Source organism: Nycticebus coucang, chromosome 11 (genome assembly GCF_027406575.1).
Source record: "Nycticebus coucang isolate mNycCou1 chromosome 11, mNycCou1.pri, whole genome shotgun sequence".
Lineage (NCBI taxonomy): Eukaryota > Metazoa > Chordata > Mammalia > Primates > Lorisidae > Nycticebus > Nycticebus coucang.
This window is the reverse complement of record NC_069790.1, coordinates 52,132,520-52,152,662: the sequence shown is the minus strand read 5'-3', so window position 1 is coordinate 52,152,662 and position 20,143 is coordinate 52,132,520. Positions and strand designations below refer to the sequence as shown.

General features: G+C 41.5%; 1 protein-coding gene and 1 pseudogene across 13 annotated transcripts in view; both read right to left on the bottom strand.

The window, feature by feature from the left end:
• Positions 1–20,143, bottom strand: part of ICA1 (islet cell autoantigen 1) — a 173,692-nt gene that overhangs the window by 52,795 nt on the left and 100,754 nt on the right. The gene's annotated exons all lie outside the window — the stretch shown is intronic.
• Positions 18,452–19,158, bottom strand: LOC128560216 (p53 apoptosis effector related to PMP-22-like; annotated as a pseudogene).

The following is a 20,143-nucleotide window of genomic DNA, read 5'->3' as shown; positions in this document are numbered from 1 at the left end:
TGGGCTCATGTGATCCTCCTGCCTCTGCCTTCTGAGCAGTTGGGACCATAGGCTGTGCCATCATATCTGGCTAATTTTTTAGTCTTTTGTAGACATTGTGTGTGTGGTGGGAGTTCTCACTATGCTGTCAAGGTTGGTGTTGAATTCCTGGCCTCAAGTAATCCTCTCACTTTAGCCTCCCAAAACACTGGGATTACAGGCTCACACCACTATGCCTGGCCAGGTCTTAACCTTTATGAATCCATTTTGCTGTCACTGAATTCCAAAGTGTGACTGAACCTAGGAAGATGTTCAGAAGCTCCTAAAAAGACTGATGCATGAACAGCACTTTCATTGATGCCCCAGAACATCAAGGGTAAACATGAACTTCGTAACCTGTAAGAGCACACACGCTCTGTAATCTGGCACACCTCTCTACCCTCAGCTTCTCTCATGTTATTTCCTCCAGCAAAACTAAGCTATGTGCAATCTCCCAACTCATAAATGGGTTTCACCTGCTTCCTTTTAATGTTCCCAGTCATCTTCCCCTTCCATGTTGTTCCCATTGATGTCATCTTTTTTGTGCTTTCTTGGCCTTTCAAAATTCAACCTGTGCCACCTCTTCTGGGAAGCACACCTTGATCCTTAACTCTGACTTTAGGCGCTCTATTTCTGGGCTCTCACCCAGGGGTGGGGAACCTGCCTTTCTACTTTCAAGATGTTTCTTTTTTTAAGCACCAAAGGAGGCAGGAAAAGCTTCCTCGTTCTCTGCTGTACCCCGTTTAATAAAAGGATTTGTTCTGCAAAATTTAAATTCAGTCAAAAGGCTGCATTTAAGGACCCAAAGGGCCACATTTTGTCTTAAGGCTGCAAGTTCCACCCTACCCCACCCCTAGCTTGTGACAGGGCCCATATCTTGTTTTGGTTGCCCCAGTGCTGATAGTAGGTGCTAAAAATGCTAGTCAAATCATTTCTAACCTTGTGTGCCATCTCCTGCTTTGGGTCTATGGCTTCTATTTTTATCGTCTTGATCATTTCATGTGGTCTTTTTTTTTTTTAAAGAGACACTGTCATAGTAATTGTATGCCAAGAGGAAAGTTAGTTCAGATGTTTTAATTTCCCATTAGTCTCTAAATCTTTAAAATATTTTCTGTGTTGTGATTTGATATATCGTGGCAGCATTTCTTTGCTCCTTCCTGCTGAAAGTCACTTCCTTCCAATATGCTTCAGATCTGCTACTCTAGAATACTTGGGTCCTGTATTCTTTGTACACACGATCCTTAACGTTCTGCGTCACTGATGACTTCTTTTGTTGCCAAAGGCCTTCACAGTTTCAGGATGATGAGCAGATCTAACATAGAGGATTTATCTGATTTTTGAAAATGTTTGTCTTTTTAAAAATTTTGTTTTTGTATAGTACAGTTTTCAATCTATTCACTTTTGTGTTACATAGATCTTTTTCAAAGGAAACCCACGGTCACCTCGAGGTTAGCAATGTAAACAAAAATCTACACATGGGGAGGTTATACCCACGGATGGTATATCCCGGCATTTGCTGCCTTCATCACTAGTGTCTGCAAGGCACAGCTTCTCAAGAACAACATGAGCAAGTCCAGGGATGTGCAATGACATTTCCCTAATTTTCCACAGCACAGTGGTGACCAGGCTAGACTCTCCAACCATAGCTTTCCTAAAGACTTGAGAATAACAAAGGCAAAAGAGAAGAGAAGAAAGCTACAACTACACAGACTGATTTTCAAAATTTAGTTTGCTCTTTTAGCTCTTGGTCTCTTAGGAGGATGGAGGAATATGAGCTTAACCACCAGCTGACACCTAAACTTACTTGACACTTAAACTTACCTACACTCCTAAAAGTCTTCACCTAAGAAAGGGAAGGATATGTCTTGACTATTAAACATATTTCTGAGGATTTTCTCTCCCAACTATGTGTTCCATTAGAGGCTATGCTAACTTCCATTTACAGATGTAGTCCTATCCCAAAACTTACACAAGGCAGCCATATCTAACTCTATCTAATGAGAGATATGTGCACAGTGTGTATGTTAGAGAGGGAGGGGCAAGGTTTTTGCAGAGGGGAATAGTTTGGGTACAACTTTATGTATTCAGTCAATAAACAATTATTAAAACCCCTGTCAATATAAGTGGAATGGAAGGGGCATTCAGAGCCAGAAGGCCTGGGCTATGCCTGATCAGAAACTTTCTAGCTTTGTAACCCTGAACACCTACCTCTTGGAGGCAGGGCACAATTATAAGAGGGACTTTCACTAACAAATGCAATCAGTGTAACCTGGTTCTCTGCACCCTCAACAAATCCTCAACAATAATAAAAAAAGTAATACAAAAATAGTTTTTCTGAATTTCTGCTATTAGAAATGAAAAATAAGCATGAGATAAATAAAAGAGGGGATGCATATGAGGAGTTTCTTTAAGACTACAATGCTTAATGCTATTATTAGTAGTTACGTGAAAGGCCCTGTATTTAGCATTGTGAAGGTCAATTATGTCTCTTTAAAGGTGGTTGTGAGGGTAAAAATATGACAAAAACATTTAAATCTATGAGTAAGGCATGATCCCCACTTTTAAGGAAATTTCAAATTGTAAGGAAGTCTTGGGCAGAAACAACATAGAACTAAATAGTATTTGAAAAACCCTAAGAATGAACAAATATAGGATTTATATAAATTTATTTTTCATTATATAGTTAATTATAACTAACATAGACTATTACCTATTAATCTCTACTAAGATACGTACCTCACTGATAAGGTGAAAAGAAGCTAGTTAATCTGCTGGCATCTTCTGCATACAGAAATCAGTGGGCTTTAAACCTGGACAAGCAAGGTCATGATCATTGTGTTTTCTGGACCAGTAAATCTAACCAGTCAAATACGGAAGTGCTCAGGTGCATTGTGAAGTGCTTGCTTTTCCTATGGATAGCACACATCTCATTCTGTTTCTGTGGAGTTAAGGTGTAGCCTGGTGTCATTTCCAGGCTCCAAGCATGCTGCCTTTTGCTCCAGCTGCACCTTTTATCAATACGATGCAATGTGCCCAGCAGTGAAAGGGATCCGCTCATTACTTTGAACTAACAGCTGAATTCATATCACAGCTCATTTTGTTAAGAAGTGAAACAGTGCCAGGTTTGGAGGAGAGAGGAAATTTGTTTTAACCACACCCCTTGGGGAATATATTACAATATAAAAATCACAAGATAGCTTTCTTTCTTTCTTCTTAGTCCACTTAAAAATAATCCTTTTATATTTATCTAGGTAGTAAATGCCTTATTAGGTTTGGAGAAAATATTCATACTTGAAATAAAATCTAATGACTTATTGTGGATTAAAAACCTACCCAGGAATGCAGAGAAGACGTGGAAGGGAGGTGGCAGAGAACCGCAAATCATTCTTAACTTTATTTTGGATTAAACACTTTAAAGATATGAAAGAAAAAGAACAGAGATAAATGAAATGAATTCCGTTCTTTCTTGGTTAAAAAAATTGAAAACATCAGCTCAAATTCAAATTTAAACAATACTATGAGATAGTAAAAACTGTCATGTAAAATAAAACCAAATATCTTAAGAATTATATCTTAATAAGAATTATATTATAAAGCCTTATATCTTAAGAATTATAAGTGAATCTATAAACATGCCTCATATATAAAGAGTGGAACAGACTTATGGAACTTTAAATCAAGTGGCAACTTTAATATACTCATCCATCCACACTTCTGTTTGTGCACTGATGAACGATTATGCTTATGCAATGTCTTTCAAAGTGTGCTGCCTGGACCAGCAACGTGAGCATCACCTGTGAGCTTGACAAAAATGTAATTCTTAGGCCCCAGCCCAGACCTATTGAATCTGAAAGGAGGATAGGGCCTAATGATATGGTTTAAGGAGACCTCCAAGTGATTCTGATGCATGCTTACGTTTGAGGACCACAGTGGAGTGGTTAAAGGCATGCTCTTTGAAGTGAGAGCAATTGGGGCTCAAATGTTTACACTTAGACTTAACTGGTGTAAGTTATTTAATCCAAGTCTTAATTTCCAAATTAATAAACAGAGACACAGTAGGTTGCAAGGCTACTTTTCGGAGTACATGAGGTAATATATATAGATGTATCCAGGGTGCGTACACATTATACACACAGTGCTTGGTGCACAGTAAGCCTCAGTAACTGTCTGTCATCTTCCCAGGCATGTAAGACAGTGCGTTAGATGCTGCAGGAAACACTATGCTAATCAGACGTGGTTTCTTTCTTCAAGGACCTCAGTCTGGAAGAGGAGCTATACTAGCAAATAAATAATTATGACACAAAGTAGAAAATGTTAGGAGGCAAAAGACTGATATATAAAGTACCCTGGGAGAATTTAGAAAGAGTAGAGGAAGTAACATTTGAGTAGCCCTTTGAACAGGGGACGCTTTTGGATAAGCTCAGATCAAGAGGCAGCAATTCAAATGAAAGGAACGGGGGAGGCAGGGAACCCCAGGGTCCATAATTTGGCTAGTGGGTTAGCAGTAGGGTGACCATATAATTTATTGTCCCAATAGGACGCTTTGTGAATGACAGGGGCATCATCAATATTTAAACCACACAACAATGTAAATGTGGACCATGCCAGGCACAGGAATCACATGGCCACCCTGGAGAAGAGGCTGTTGGGAGTCTGGGTATTGGATACAGAAATGGAGAGTGGACTAGATTTGAGCAGTGAAGGGTCCCAAACAACAGGCCGAGAGCTCTGTTTGTTAAGCAAAGGGGAACTGCTGAAAGTCCCACCAGGGAAGTATTTGGCAGCTTTGTGTAGACCACGACGGAAATGGATATGATAGAGGGATTTCCAGGGTAGAAAAGATGAGACTTTAGGGCGGTGCCTGTGCCTCAAAGGGGTAGGGAGCCAACCCCATATGCCGGAGGTGGTGGGTTCAAACCCAGCCCCGGCCAAAAAAACTGAAAAAAAAAAAAAAAAAAAAAAGATGAGATTTTAAAACCACATAAACAGGTCAGAAAAGGAGGAGAAGATGAACCTGAAGCTGAGATTTCAAGCCTAGGTCAACAAAATCAAGAAGGGCAGGAGAGGGGCAAATTAGGGGAAGTATCATGCGTTCACTTTCACATAGAAAGTGTTCAGTCTGATGGGCTCCATGACATACACGTGACTAGGTCTCGATGTGCCACTGAGATGGGGAACTGCGACAACTAGAGCTGAGTTATTTTAGTAATGTCCTCTCCATTTCTCAAAAGAAAAGCCATTCAATATCTCAATATAGCACATGGAAAGACTATTTATCTTGCCTGCATTTATTTTATTTAATGAACACTTAAAACTGGGCAACACTGAATGCTTATGTTGTGCTTAACGTGGATCATGGTTTTTCTAAGTACTTTACAAATATTACAGTTTTAATCCTCATTAGAATCTTATGAGGTTGGTATAATTAACATTATTACAGTCATATCCCCACTAAAAGATGGGGATACATTTTCAGAAATGTATCGTTGGGCAATTTCATTGCGCAAAAATCACAGAGTGAACTTAAATAAACCTGAATAATATATAGTATAGTCTCTACTACACACCTAGGTATATGGTATAGCCTATTGCCCCTGGGCTATACACCTGTCCAACATGTTACTGTACTAAATACTGTAGCAGCTATAACACAATGGTAAGTATTTATATATGTAAGGATAGCTAAATATAGAGAAGACACAGCAAAAAATATGATATAAAAGATAAAACATGGTACACCTGTATAAGGCACTAACCAAGAATGGAGCTTAAGACTGGAAGTTGCTCTGAGTGAGTCAGTGAGTGGGTGGGTGAGTGGATGTGAAGGCCTAGGACACTACTGAATATCACTGTAGACTTTATAAACACTGCACACTTAGGCTACACTATATTTATAAAAAAAATATTCTTCTTGGCAGGGCTTGGTGGCTCACATCTGTGATCCTAGCACTCTGGGAGGCCGAGGTGGATAGATTGCTTGAGTTCACGAGTTTGAGACCAGCCTGAGCAAAAAGTGAGACCCCGTCTCTACCAAAAATAGAAAACCTGAGGCAAGAGGATCACTTGAGCCTAAGAGTTGAAGGCTGCTGTAAGCTATGATGTCATGGCACTCTACCCTGGGTGACAGCTTGAGACTCTGTCTAAAAAAAAAAAACAAACTCTCTCTCTCTCTATATATATATAGGTTTTTCTTTCTTTAATAATAAATCAACCTGAGCTTACAAATAGCTTACTAACTACGCTGTTTCCCCGAAAATAAGACAGTGTCTTATTTTAAGGTGTGCTCCCAAAGATGTGCTAGGTCTTATATTCAGGGGATGTCTTATCTTTCCTGTAAGTAGGTCTTATTTTCAAAGGATGTCTTATTTTCGGGGAAACGGGGTAATATTCTATATGCTTTTGGGGGCTCATTTAGGAAGAGTAGAGTAAATAACATTTGAGTAGCCCTTTGAACAGGAGAAGCTTTTGGAATTTTTTAACTCTTTCAGTCTTTTATAGTAACACTTAGCTTACAGCACAAACATACTGTATAGTTGTACACAAAATATTTTCTTTCTTTAGATCCTTATTCTATAAGCTCTTCTCTAAATTTTTTTAAACTTTTTTGTTAAAAACTAAGACACACATTATTAGCTTAGGTTTTCATAGGATCAGGTTCATTAAGATGCTGCTAGACAGGAGGAATTTTTCAGCTCCATTATAATCTTATGGGCGCACTGCCACATATGGGGTGCTTGGATGTGTCTCCCTTTTTAGACGAAGACTCTGAAGCACAGAGAAGTAAAGAGATATGCTCAAGGTTCTACAACCATGAAGTGGTGGAGCCACCATGTGAACCCAGGAAAGGCTGGTTGCAGAGACTGCCTTTCTAATTGTGATGCCAGGCTATATATTAGATGAAAGACAGTATGAGGAAACAGGATGGAACTGGGATCAGAAAACTTTAATCTAAAATTTTCTTGGGATGTCTTGTTATTTGTATGAAAACAAGCTTTTCCAGTAATAACTGTCAAACTGCTTTCACAGAAGCAAAATAAATAAAAGTTTGTGAGTATAAAAAAGTTCTATAATTTGGGTGGCACCTGTGGCTCAAGGAGTAGGGCGCCAGCCCCATATACCAGAGGTGGTGGGTTCAAACCCAGCCCTGGCCAAAAAAAAAAAACACAAAAAAACCCAAACTGTTAATAGTTTCTGTTAAAAAAGAAAAAGTTCTATAATTTCATAACATATAATGACACATTTATTTGGTTTCTAAGTTACACCATTCCTACCCTGGAATCTGTCTGTCATCTCTTGCCTCCTCTCCATTCTGGTAGCATCCTACACAGGGTTACCAAAATAATCTTCCCCCCAAACAACTCTTACATGGCCACTTCCTTGCTTAGCACCCTTTATAATGACATAATTTCATAATATCAGATATCGAGGTACTGATATATTATGTTATGTCATTTTCCAAATGATAGGTGACCTTTTTTAATCACTTTTATGGTTAACTATTTTTAAGGTGTGTGTGGAGTAAGGGTGGAAGCCTGGCAGGAATTTTTGGTAGAACTAAATCAGGGATTATAAATATATGAGAGGCTCAGCGCCCATAGCACAGTGGTTATGGTGCCAGCCACATACACTGAGGCTGACGGATGCAAAACTGGCCCAGGCCAGCTAAATAGCAAAGACAACTGCAACAAAAAATAGCTGGGCATTGTGGCAGGTGCCTGTAGTCCCAGCTACTTGGGAGACTGAGGCAAGAGAATCGCTTAAGCCCAAGAGTTTGAGGTTGCTGTGAGCTGTAATGCCATGGCACTCTACCGAGGGCGACATAGTGAGACTCTATCTCAAAAAAAAAAAATAATAATAATAATTAAAAAATAAATAAAGGAGAATAGGAGGTGACTGGGCCTTTAGAAACATTTTGGGGATAAAGAATTTTTTTAATCCGGGTGTATCAGACTTGCTGGCAATCCTGCCTCTCCTCAGGGCAGGGAAGACCCCAAGGAAAGGAAGAGAGTCTTTCTGGCTGCAGCTCACTATGGCAGGGCCAAAGGCAGCATTTGGGGTAGCATCCTATCTCTCACAGATGCAAGGAGGAGGGTGAGGCTCCCTGATGAGGCCAAGGGACTAAGTCAAACTGTTAGAACAGCAGAGGCAGAAGCCATGCTTCCCAGTGAACCAGCCTTGATCAGCCGGGAGAGGAGATCATTAAAACAGAAACCAAGGTGAGTGAGCCAAGGAGGCTTCCCCTCTGAGGAAGACCTTGTTTGATTCAGATGCCACTCTCTCACCCCAAGCTCTTACAACACCCAGGGCTTGTCTTTTATTATTTTTTTTAATTTTGATTGGTATACCTGGTTTATTGGGAAAAATGCATAATGAAAACTTCAATTGTTTATTCTGCAACTTACAAAATAATTTGATATATAAAATGAGTTTGTTTTCATTATGTAAAAGTATAAATGTTAAAATAATTACACAAATCATACATATGCCATTCAGAGAAACTCACATCCCCGAATTCTCCTATTGCATATTTTATTATTATTTTTTTTATTAAATCATAACTGTATACATTGATATGATCATGGGGCATCATACACTCGCTTCATAAACCATCTGACACATTTTCATCACAGTGGTTAACACAGCCTTTCCGGCGTTATCTCAGTTACTGTGCCAAAACATTTACATTCTACATTTACCAAGTTTCACAAATACCCCTGTAAGATGCACCACAGGTGTGATCCCACCGATCCCCCTCCCTCTACCCACCCCACCCCCCTTTCCCACTTCCCCCTATTGTTAAGTTGTAGCTGGGTTATAGCTTTCATGTGAGAGTCCCAAATTAGTTTCATAGTAGGGCTGTGTACATTGGGTACTTTTTCTTCCATTCTTGGGATACTTTACTAAGAAGAATATGTTCCAGCTCCATCCATGTAAACACAAAAGAGGTAAAGTCTCCATCTTTCTTTAAGGCTGCATAGTATTCCATGGTATACATATACAACAATTTATTAATCCATTCGTGGATCGATGGGCACTTGGGCTTTTTCCATGACTTAGATATTATGAATTGGGCTGCAATAAACATTCTGGTACAAATATCTTTGTTATGTTGTGATTTTTGGTCTTCTGGGTATATGCCCAGCAGAGGAATTACAGGATTGAATGGCAGATCTATTTTTAGATCTCTGAGTGTTCTCCACATATCTTTCCAGAAGGAATGTATTAATTTGCATTCCCACCAGCAGTGCAGAAGTGTTCCCTTTTCTCTGCATCCACGCCAACATCTCTGGTCTTGAGATTTTGTGATATAGGCTAGTCTCATTGGAGTTAGATGATATCTCAAAGTAGTTTTGATTTGCATTTCTCTGATGATTAAAGATGATGAGCATTTTTTCATATGTCTGAAGGCCGTGCGCCTGTCTTCTTCAGAGAAGTTTCTCTTCAAATCCCTTGCCCAGCCTGCGACGGGATCCCTTATTTTTTTCTTGCTGATGCGTTTGAGTTCTCTGTGGATTCTGGATATTAAACCTTTGTCAGAGATATACCCTGCAAATATCTTCTCCCATTCTGAGGGCTGTCTGCTTGCTCTGCTTACTGTGTTCTTAGCTGTGCAGAAGCTTTTTAGTTTGATCAAGTCCCAGTAGTGTATTTTTGAAGCTGCTTCAATTGCCCGGGGGGTTCTCCTCATGAAATACTCACCCAGACCAATTTCTTCAAGGGTTTTCCCTGCATTCTCCTCTAGTATTTTTATAGTTTCATGTTTTAAGTTTAAATCTTTAATCCAATGAGAGTCTATCTTAGTTAATGGTGAAAGGTGTGGGTCTAATTTCAGTCTTCTGCAGGTTGCCAGCCAGTTCACCCAGCACCATTTGTTAAATAGGGAATCTTTTCCCCACTGAATGTTTTTAATTGGCTTGTCAAAAATCAAATAGCGGTAAGTAGCTGGATTCATCTCTTGGTTCTCTATTCTGTTCCAGATATCTACTTCTCTGTTTTTGTGCCAATACCATGCTGTTTTGATCACTATCGATTTGTAGTAAAGTCTGAGGTCTGGTAGTGTGATTCCTCCTGTTTTGTTTTTATTTCTGAGTAATGTCTTGGCTATTTGAGGTTTTTTCTGATTCCATATAAAACGAAGTATTGTTTTTTCAAGATCTTTAAAATATGACAGTGGAGCTTTAATAGGGAGTGCGTTGAAATTATATATTGCTTTGGGTAGTATGGACATTTTGATAATGTTGATTCTTCCCAGCCATGAGCATGGTATGTTTTTCCATTTGTTAACATTTTCAGCTATTTCTTTTCTTAGAGTTTCATAGTTCTCTTTATAGAGATCTTTCACGTCCTTTGTTAGGTAAATTCCCAAATATTTCATCTTCTTTGGCACTACTGTGAATGGGATAGAGTCCTTAACTGCTTTTTCAATTTGACTGTTGTTGGTGTATATAAAGGCTACCGATTTATGAATGTTGATTTTGTAACCTGAGATGCTGCTGTATTCCTTGATCACTTCTAGGAGTTTTGTAGTAGAGTCCCTAGTGTTTTCCAGATACACAATCATATCATCTGCGAAGAGCGAGAGTTTGATTTCTTCTGACCCTATATGGATACCCTTGATTGCCTTTTCTTCCCTAATTGCAGTGGCTAAAACTTCCATTACAATGTTGAAAAGCAATGGAGACAATGGGCAGCCTTGTCTGGTTCCTGATCTGAGTGGAAATGATTCCAATTTAACTCCATTCAGTATGATATTGGCTGTGGGTTTGCTGTAGATAGCCTCTATCAGTTTAAGAAAAGTCCCTTCTAGACCAATTTTCTTGAGTGTTCTGATCATGAAGCGATGCTGGATATTATCAAAAGCTTTTTCTGCATCAATTGAGAGAATCATATGGTCTTTGTTTTTTAATTTGTTTATGTGCTGAATTACATTTATAGATTTACGTATATTGAACCAGCCTTGAGACCCTGGGATAAAACCAACTTGGTCATGATGTATAATTTGTTTGATGTGTTGCTGGATTCTGTTTGTTAGGATCTTGTTGAATATTTTTGCATCTATATTCATTAGTGATATCGGTCTACAATTTTCTTTTCTTGTTGGGTCTTTTCCTGGTTTGGGGATCAGGGTGATGTTTGCTTCATAGAACGTGTTGGGTAGTCTTCCTTCTTTTTCTACATTTTGGAACAGGTTGAGTAATATAGGTACTAATTCCTCTTTAAAGGTTTGGTAGAATTCTGACGTGAAACCATCTGGTCCCGGGCTTTTCTTTTTAGGGAGGTTTTGTATAGTTGATGCTATTTCTGAACTTGATATGGGTCTGTTCAACATTTCCACTTGATTCTGGTTAAGTCTTGGAAGGTGGCGTGCTTCCAAGTATTGGTCTATTTCCTTCAGATTTTCATATTTCTGAGAATAAAGTTTCTTGTAATATTCATTAAGGATTTTTTGGATTTCTGATGAGTCTGTGGTTATTTCGTCTTTGTTGTTTCTGATTGATGATATTAGAGATTTTACTCTTTTTTTCCTGATTAGGTTGGCCAGAGGTTTATCTATTTTATTGACCTTTTCAAAAAACCAGCTTTTTGATTTATTGATCTGTTGTATTATTCTTTTGTTTTCAATTTCATTTAATTCTGCTCTAATTTTGGTTATTTCTTTTCTTCTACTGGGTTTGGGGTTGGAATGTTCTTCCTTTTCCAGTTGCGTGAGATGTCCCATTAAGTTGTTAACTTCCTCTCTTTCCGTTCTCTTGAGGAAGGCTTGCAGTGCTATAAATTTCCCTCTTAGAACTGCCTTTGCAGTGTCCCAGAGGTTCTGATAGTTTGTGTCTTCATTGTCGTTTTGTTCCAAAAAATTGGCGATTTCTTTCTTAATCTCATCTCTGACCCAGCTATCATTCAGCATAAGGTTATTTAACTTCCATGTTTTTGTATGGGTATGCAGATTCCTGTTGTTACTCAATTCAAGTTTTATTCCATGATGGTCCGAGAAGATGCATGGAATAATTTCTATTCCTTTAAATTTACTGAGGTTAGACTTGTGACCTAAAATGTGGTCAATTTTGGAGTAAGTTCCGTGGGCTGATGAGAAGTATGTGTATTCAGTTTTGTTGGGATGAAATGTTCTGTAGATGTCTGCTAAATCTAAATATTGGATGGTTAGGTTTAAATCTAAGATTTCTTTGCTCAGCTTCTTTCTGGAGGATCGATCCAACACTGCCAAGGGAGTGTTGAAATCTCCGACGATTATGGAGCTGGAGGAAATCAAGTTACTCATGTCTGTTAGAGTTTCTCTTATAAATTGAGGTGCATTCTGGTTGGGTGCATAGATATTAATAATTGAGATCTCATCATATTGAGTATTACCCTTAACAAATATAAAGTGACCATTCTTGTCCTTCCTTACTTTTGATGGTTTAAAACCTACTGTATCTGCCAATAAAATTGCAACACCTGCTTTTTTCTGATTACCATTTGCCTGAAATATGGATGACCATCCTTTCACCCTGAGTCTGTATTTGTCTTTTAAGTTGAGATGTGACTCTTGTATGCAACAAATATCTGGCTTGAGTTTTGGTATCCAGTCAGCTAACCTATGCCTCTTTAGAGGACAGTTTAAGCCATTCACATTGATGGAGAGTACTGATAAGTCTGGTGGAATTTTGGGTATCGAGTTTTTCAAAGGTCCAGTGGACATTTTTAATCCTTTCGCCAGTGTGGAAGTTCGAGTTTGATCCGAAGTTTCTGAGTGAGTTTACTTTTGTGGTATAGGATTGGGTTGGTCATTGTGGAGGATAGGTCTGAGAACATCCTGAAGAGCTGGTTTACTTATGGCAAATTTTTTCAACATATGAATGTCATTGAAGTATTTAATTTCTCCATCATAGATGAAACTCAGTTTAGCTGGATACAAGATCCTGGGTTGAAAGTTTTTTTGCTTTAGGAGATTAAAAGTTGATGACCAGCCTCTTCTGGCTTGAAAAGTTTCAGCAGAGAGATCTGCAGTTATTCTAATATTCTTACCTTTGTACGTTATAGTTTTCTTTCGCCGGGCTGCTTTGAGAATCTTCTCTTTCATGTTAACTTTAGTGAAGCTAATTATGATATGTCTGGGGGATGACTTATTGGGGTTGAATCGTGCTGGGGTTCTGAAGCTGTCTGCTATCTGAATTTCAGATTCTCTAGGCATGTCTGGAAAATTTTCTTTCATAATTTCATGCAGAAGGGCCTCTGTGCCCTCGGAGGCGACTTCATCGTTCTCAGAAATTCCTATAATCCTTATGTTGCTTTTTTTCGAATTATCTGAGAGTTCTCTGAGTGAGTGATCCGTTTTTGCTCTCCATTTCTCTTCCTCTTTGAGAGATTGGGAGCGTTCGAAGACTTTATCTTCAATGTCAGAAATCCTTTCTTCTGCTTGCTCCATTCTGTTACTGAGGGATTCTACTGTATTTTTCATACCTTTGAGGGCTGTAAGTTCTTGCTTCAATGTGTCTAAATATTTGGTGGTTTTGTCTTTAAATTCATTAAATTCTTGAGACAATTTTTGAATTTCTCCTCGAATTCCTAATTCCATTTTATTAATCTTGTCTGCAATCCAAATTCTGAATTCGATTTCTGACATCTCAGCCAGTTGTTTATGAATGGGATCTTCAATCACATCTGCCGTATCTTTTCTTGGGGGGGTTGATCTATTCTGGTTATTCATGTTACCAGAGTTTTTCCGCTGATTCTGCCCCATGGTTATTTTACTCCCTTTGGTTTTTCCCCTGGGGTTTTATCGAGGGCCCGTACAGTGTTGTGGCCTGAGAAACTGGGGTCCTGTCTGGTGTGGTGGAGCAAAGTGGTTCTGTCTTGTTTTCAGCTGGTTTCTGTTCGATCCTATTGCAACTTCTACTCTGGCTTGAAGTCTCAGCTGTGTGGAAAAATCAGCAATTAAGTCACCCCGCCTGCCCACCTCTGGCCCCAGTTGGAAAAGGAGAATCAAACCTTCCTACAATCGCGCACCCAGGGCACCACCTGAAAAGTCCTCAGTCTATTAGCCCAGTTCAAAAGGTCCAAATCAGCTGTCTCAATTGGCACTTGTCTCGGGTGGGAGAGTTCAAGAGGTCTCTGGGAACTGGATCACAGGGGCCTGGTGACTCCTCTGACACGGCTCACCCCAGTGCAGCGTGGAGTCAGGAGGTGCTACCCAGCAAACAGAGCAGTCTAGGAAGGTTGACGTCTCCTTCCCCACTTTGCCCCTCCGTCGGACCCAGTCACTGGTATCTCTGCAGATGGCTAACCCAGTTGCCTGCAGTGAACAGACACTCCAGGGGTTTGCACCTGCCTGAATCGCAAGGAAGTCTGCCAGGCCCCCGCAGACTGCCGCTATCTAGCAGGAGGAGATGGGGCCTGACATCTTTGAGTGTTTGATGCAGGTGATGGGAAGGAGGTGTTCACTCAGGCTTAGCCCCGTCCCTGATGGATGCTGCTAACAGAACAGAACAGAACAGAACAGACAACTTTGCGGGGTTCTGTCTCTGTTCCTGTCGAAATCGCCTACAGAAGACGGGCTGTTTTGAGTTCAAACGTCTTTGCTGCTGGAGATTTGTGTCCGAACATCTCTCTGGGTCGGCCCCGCCCTGGAAGCTTCCCAGGTTTGTGAGCCGTGTCAGGAAATCCCCCGCTCACCGGTGGCCTCCTCTGGTTGCCCAGGGAGACAGGGGGTGTGGCCTCAGAATATCCAGAAGTGAGCGTTCTGCCGTTAAAGAAAAAACGGCTGTTGATCTACCTCCAGGGAACTGCTGCTCTGGTGTGGGCACTCAGGCGACCCTTTTCTCCTCTGTCCCGCGCCCCAGAGTCAGCACTGAGCAGCCGCAGTTTGTGCTGGGTCCACAACCCTCAAGAGATCCCCCAAGAATCAGAACTCTTGGGGGATGCGCCCCCAGACCCCGATTGGGAGTGGGGGGGGGGGAGCTAGAGTTTCATTCAGTTTTACGCAACACTACAGCCCGGGGAGGGCTCCTGCACTGCACCGCAGGGAAGTGCCACCAAGGCTTGATTTCCCCTCAGCAGAGTGCCCTCTCCTTGCTCATGTGTGCCAGAGTCAGCGCTGACCTGACGCAGCTCAGGCACGGTGCACTCCCCTCGAGAAATCACCCAAGGATCCGAACTCCTGGGGGATGGGCCCTCAGACCCCAAGTGAGAGTAGGGGCTCTCAGCTCTCAGCGGGGAAGCTAGAATCTTATTCAGTCTTGTGCCCGGGGAGGGTTGCTGCACTGCACCGCAGGGAAGTGCCGCCGAGGCGTGACTCCCCTTCAGCCGGTGCCCTCTCCTCACTCGCGCGCCTCAGAGTCAATGCTGACCAGTCGCAACTCGGGGACTATCCACTCCCCTTGAGAAATCACCCAAGGATCCGAACTCCTGGGGGACAGGCCTCCAGACCTCAGTGGGCGGGAGGGGAGCGCCGGGGATTCAGGGTTGCCGGCAAAGGATTCCCAAAGTTTTATTCAGTTTTATGCCCGGCAGGAGAACGCCACGGCACCCCAGTAGGGGAGGTAGGTCCAGTTTTTAGAAGGTCTCTCCCTGGAGTGTAGTGGGAGGGCCTTTAATTTCTGCCCGCTTGTTCAATTGTGGGGCTCTTGAGCCGGTCTCATGGGGGAGGGGGACTCCCGTCCGCTTGGTGGTGGATTTTGTACCTTTTGTTTGCGTCCTTGTGATCACAGCTTGCCTCAGTGGTGTTGATGTGCGTTCTTCAACATTCTCTCCTGGTGAGGCTCAAGTCCACCAGGATACTTACTAAATTCCTGTCCCTTAACTCTCCTTCTGGACGGGAGCCTCTGTTGAAAGCTGGCTTCAGTCCGCCATCTTGTCTCCCTCTCCCTATTGCATATTTTACATCATACATTTTAAATCTGTTTACCAAGGAAGACCAGGTTTATTTTATTTTTATTTTTTTGTGGAGACAGAGTCTCACTATGTCGCCTGGGTAGAGGGCGATGACGTCCCAGCTCACAGCAACCTCCAACTCTTGGGCTTAAGCAATTCTCTTGCTTTAGCCTTCCAAGTAGCTGGGACTGGAAGACCAGGTTTTTAATTACATGTCGTTTCTGCTTACAGTTGCCATCTATCAGAAGCTGTGTCCATGTGATGAGAGTCCAGTTAAACCTGATATTTAAACAAATCAAGTCACTTCTTCAGACGGTTTTAATGGCACTTCAGTGATAGGAATGGCTCTCCTAATGCTTTACTACACAATCTTATCAGAGCTATCAGTCATGATGTATTAGACTCCATCCATCTTTCAATCAACTCAATGCTGGTTCTAAACTTATAGACACAAAACAGTACAGATCTATTATTAATAGCATTTTCCCACACCTTAACCTCATAAAGAAATTTGAAGAGAAAATTTCATCTTAACATTTCACCATTACAAAGGCTTTACTATTGCAACAGGCTTTGACTGTCAAACAATACTTCCCTAGATGATGTATCAGGACAACATGAAGCTTAGCAAAAACATAATTATTCAGGATATTAACTATAATTATCACAAATGATATGCATTTAGGAAACTATTTTGCTTCTTTAAATAGCGAAAGGCTTAAAAACACACACACACAAATTTTTTGCAGTTCTTTTAGAATGTTTGGTCATTGACAATTTTTACCAATTATATCACTCTTCTTCTTGTCCCTAATAAACCCAGTCCATTCTATTTGGAAATGAATGAAAACTTGATCAGATTTAAATATTGGAAGCCTTCCCATTTTCTTTTCTTTTCTTTTTTTTTTTTATGTTCTTCCTTTTCCAGTTGCTTGAGATGTCCCATTAAGCTGTTAACTTTCTCTCTTTCTGTTGTCTTGAGGAAGGCTTGCAGTGCTATAAATTTCCCTCTTAGGACTGCCTTTGCGGTATCCCAGAGGTTCTGATAATTTGCGTCTTCCTTGTCGTTTTGTTCCAAAAATTGGCAATTTCCTTCTTAATCTCATCTCTGACCCAGCTATCATTCAGCATAAAGTTATTTAACATCCATGTTTTTGTATGAGTATGCAGATTCCTGTTGTTACTGAGTTCAACTTTTATTCCATGGTGGTCCGAGAAGATGCAAGGAATAATTTCTATTCCTTTAAATTTACTGAGGATAGACTTGTGACCTAAGATGTGATCGATTTTGGAGTATGTACCGTGGGCTGATGAGAAGTAGGTATATTCAGTTTTGTTGGGATGAAATGTTCTGTAGATGTCTGCTAAATCCAAATGTTGGATGGTTAGGTTTAAATCTAAAATTTCTTTGCTCAGCTTCTTATTGGAGGATCTATCCAACACTGCCAAGGGAGTGTTGAAATCTCCAACTATTATGGAGCTGGAGGAAATCAAATTACTCATGTCTGTTAGAGCTTCTCTTATAAATTGAGGTGCATTCTGGTTGGGTACATAGATATTAATAATTGAAATCTCATCATATTACCCTTAACAAATATGAAGTGACCATTCTTATCCTTCCTTACTTTTGTTGGTTTAAAGCCTATTGTGTCTGCAAATAGAATTGCAACACCTGCTTTTTCTGATTATCATTTGCCTGAAATATGGACGACCATCTTTTCACCCTGAGTCTATATTTGTCTTTTAAGGTAAGATGTGACTCTTGTATGCACAAACATCTGGCCTGAGTTTTTGTATCCAGTCAGCTAACCTGTGCCTCTTTAGAGGACAGTTTAAGCCATTCACATTAATGGAGAATATTGATAAGTCTGGTAAAATTTTGGGTATCGAGTTTTTCGAAAGTCCAGTGGACATTTTTAATCCTTTCACCACTATGGAAGTTGGAGTTTGATCAAAAGTTTCTGAGTGAGTTTACTTTTGTGGTAGAGGATTGGGCTGGTCATTATGAAGGATAGGTCTGAGAATATCCTGAAGAGCTGGTTTGGTTATGGCAAATTTCTTCAACACATGAATGTCATTAAAGTATTTAATTTCTCCATCATAAATGAAACTCAGTTTAGCTGGATACAGGATCTGGGGTTGAAAGTTATTTTGCTTTAGGAGATTAAAAGTTGATGACCACCCTCTTCTGGCTTGAAAAGTTTCAGCAGAGAGATCTGCAGTCATTCTAATATTCTTCCCTTTGTAGGTAATGGATTTCTTACGTCTGGCTGATTTCAGAATTTTCTCCTTCATATTAACTTTAGTGAAGTTAATTATGATATGCCTGGGGGAGGTCTTATTCGGATTTAGTTGTGCTGGGATTCTGAAACTGTCTACTATCTGAATTTCAGAATCTCTTGGCATGTCTGCAAAATTCTCTTTCATAATTTCATGGAGAAGGGCCTCTGTGCCTTGTGAGGCCACTTCATCACTTTCAGGGATTCCAATGAGGCGGAATACTGCCAAAAAATAGATACAAAGTAGGCTGGAGGAAACAGTTTCTTTCTCTGGAAACCATTTGGCATCAACGATTTCCTTCCTCTTTGGCTCCCATGTTAGGCAGGTGGGTAGAATACCTGGGCTTGGAGTTGCCCAGAAGGTCATCTTCCTAGTTGGGGAGGCAGCAAAAGAAGGAGGAGCAACCAATCAGGGTAATGGGGGCTGCCCACCCAAACCCCTAGTAGGCCCAGTTATAGATGTGGCAGCGAGGTTGGCAGGGAGGTTGAACGTCTGCGTATACTTCACAGGGTAAATTATCAGTGAGATGTTCTGGAACACAGCAGCCATGGCCAGGAGGCCTCCAATCACTCTCAGGAAGACAAGCATCTGGGGTCCATAGATGGCAAAGGAGGACAGGAGGAAGTGATCTTCTTCACCCTATCAGGATGATAAAACCACAGCAGAGCGGGGCAGCAGCTGCTCTTCCCCAGGCATAGTCCATCAGGCTCTGGCAGCCATCGTTGTAGGACCCGCTGCGGCTGCCCTCATGGAAGCATCTCCACCACAGCGAGGACGTCTGGATGTGGTGGCTGGATTGCAGCCAGCAGCGGCTGGCCAGCGCCATGATGTCCAAGATGCTGGCACTGAGCAGGAGCAGGGGCAGGGTCCTCCTGCGGCGCTCGCAGGTCAGGCTGCAGTGCAGCAAGTCGATGGCTGCAGCGCTCCAGCAGAGGAGTGCGCAGGGCCGGGCAGCGCGGAGAGTCCCAGTGCTCATCTTAATCCTAGCACTTTGGTTATGAGCATTCGTTAGCTATTTGTGTCCCCCACTAAACACTGAGCCTCTTGACAACTGTGATTTGTATTATTTGACTATACCCCGAACACTAATCCTAGGGCCTGGCTCAAAGCAGGTGCCCTAAGTAAAATGGCTTTGAATGGATGGATAAGTGAATGGGTAAATGAAGAACTACTAACAGAATGACATAAGGGAAGAGGTCTGATCAATTATACTAGAAGGAGGCTTACAACTCATCTAGTCCAATCCTATTGTTTTACAGATGATGTGAGATCCAGAGAGGTTAAAGGGCTTGCTAAGGCCCCAGAGCTGGACCCAGAACTCAGAACACACAGGCAGATCTCTTCTCCTCTTTGCTCTGCTTGGAGCATGAAGACAGCTCCCACAGTCGTTCTAACATTTGCTGGCTGGTTATTGGGAATGCAGAATACATTTTCCCATGGAGACAGGTTTTTTCTTTTTTTCTTTCTTTTTTTTTAATGGTGGTTCAGTTCCCAGGCCAGGCCACAAAAGGCTATTTACCCCATAGCTGAGCTCAACTATCAAACCAGCAGTAGCTCTGAGGCCTCACTACATCCCCAGCTCCCAGCCTGCAGTCCGAGGGGCAGGTGGGCAGCTGGCTGTGCAAAGGGGGTGGGCAGAGCTCCCTTGAGCAGACCGGAGTGTGGGGTGGGGGCTGGGCAGGGGGGCTGGGCAGGGGGCCCAGGCAGCAGCTGCAGGAGCCTACAGCAGCCTCTGAATGCCTTGGTGGTTCTTAAGTGGATTGTTTGTAAGTTGGGAACTGTCTGTACTTAGAAAGGCGGATTTCAAGAGGTAGGGGATCCTATTTCACTTGAAGGCCCACAGTAATGAGGGTTCTTTATTCATAATGAAGTAGCCACTAATTGGAGGGACGGGCTCAGGAGGCCTGCTGGAATTTTGTTCTCCTGGACCAGAACTGAGTAATATTATGCAGTAGCCTGGCAACCCCTTACTTTTGCA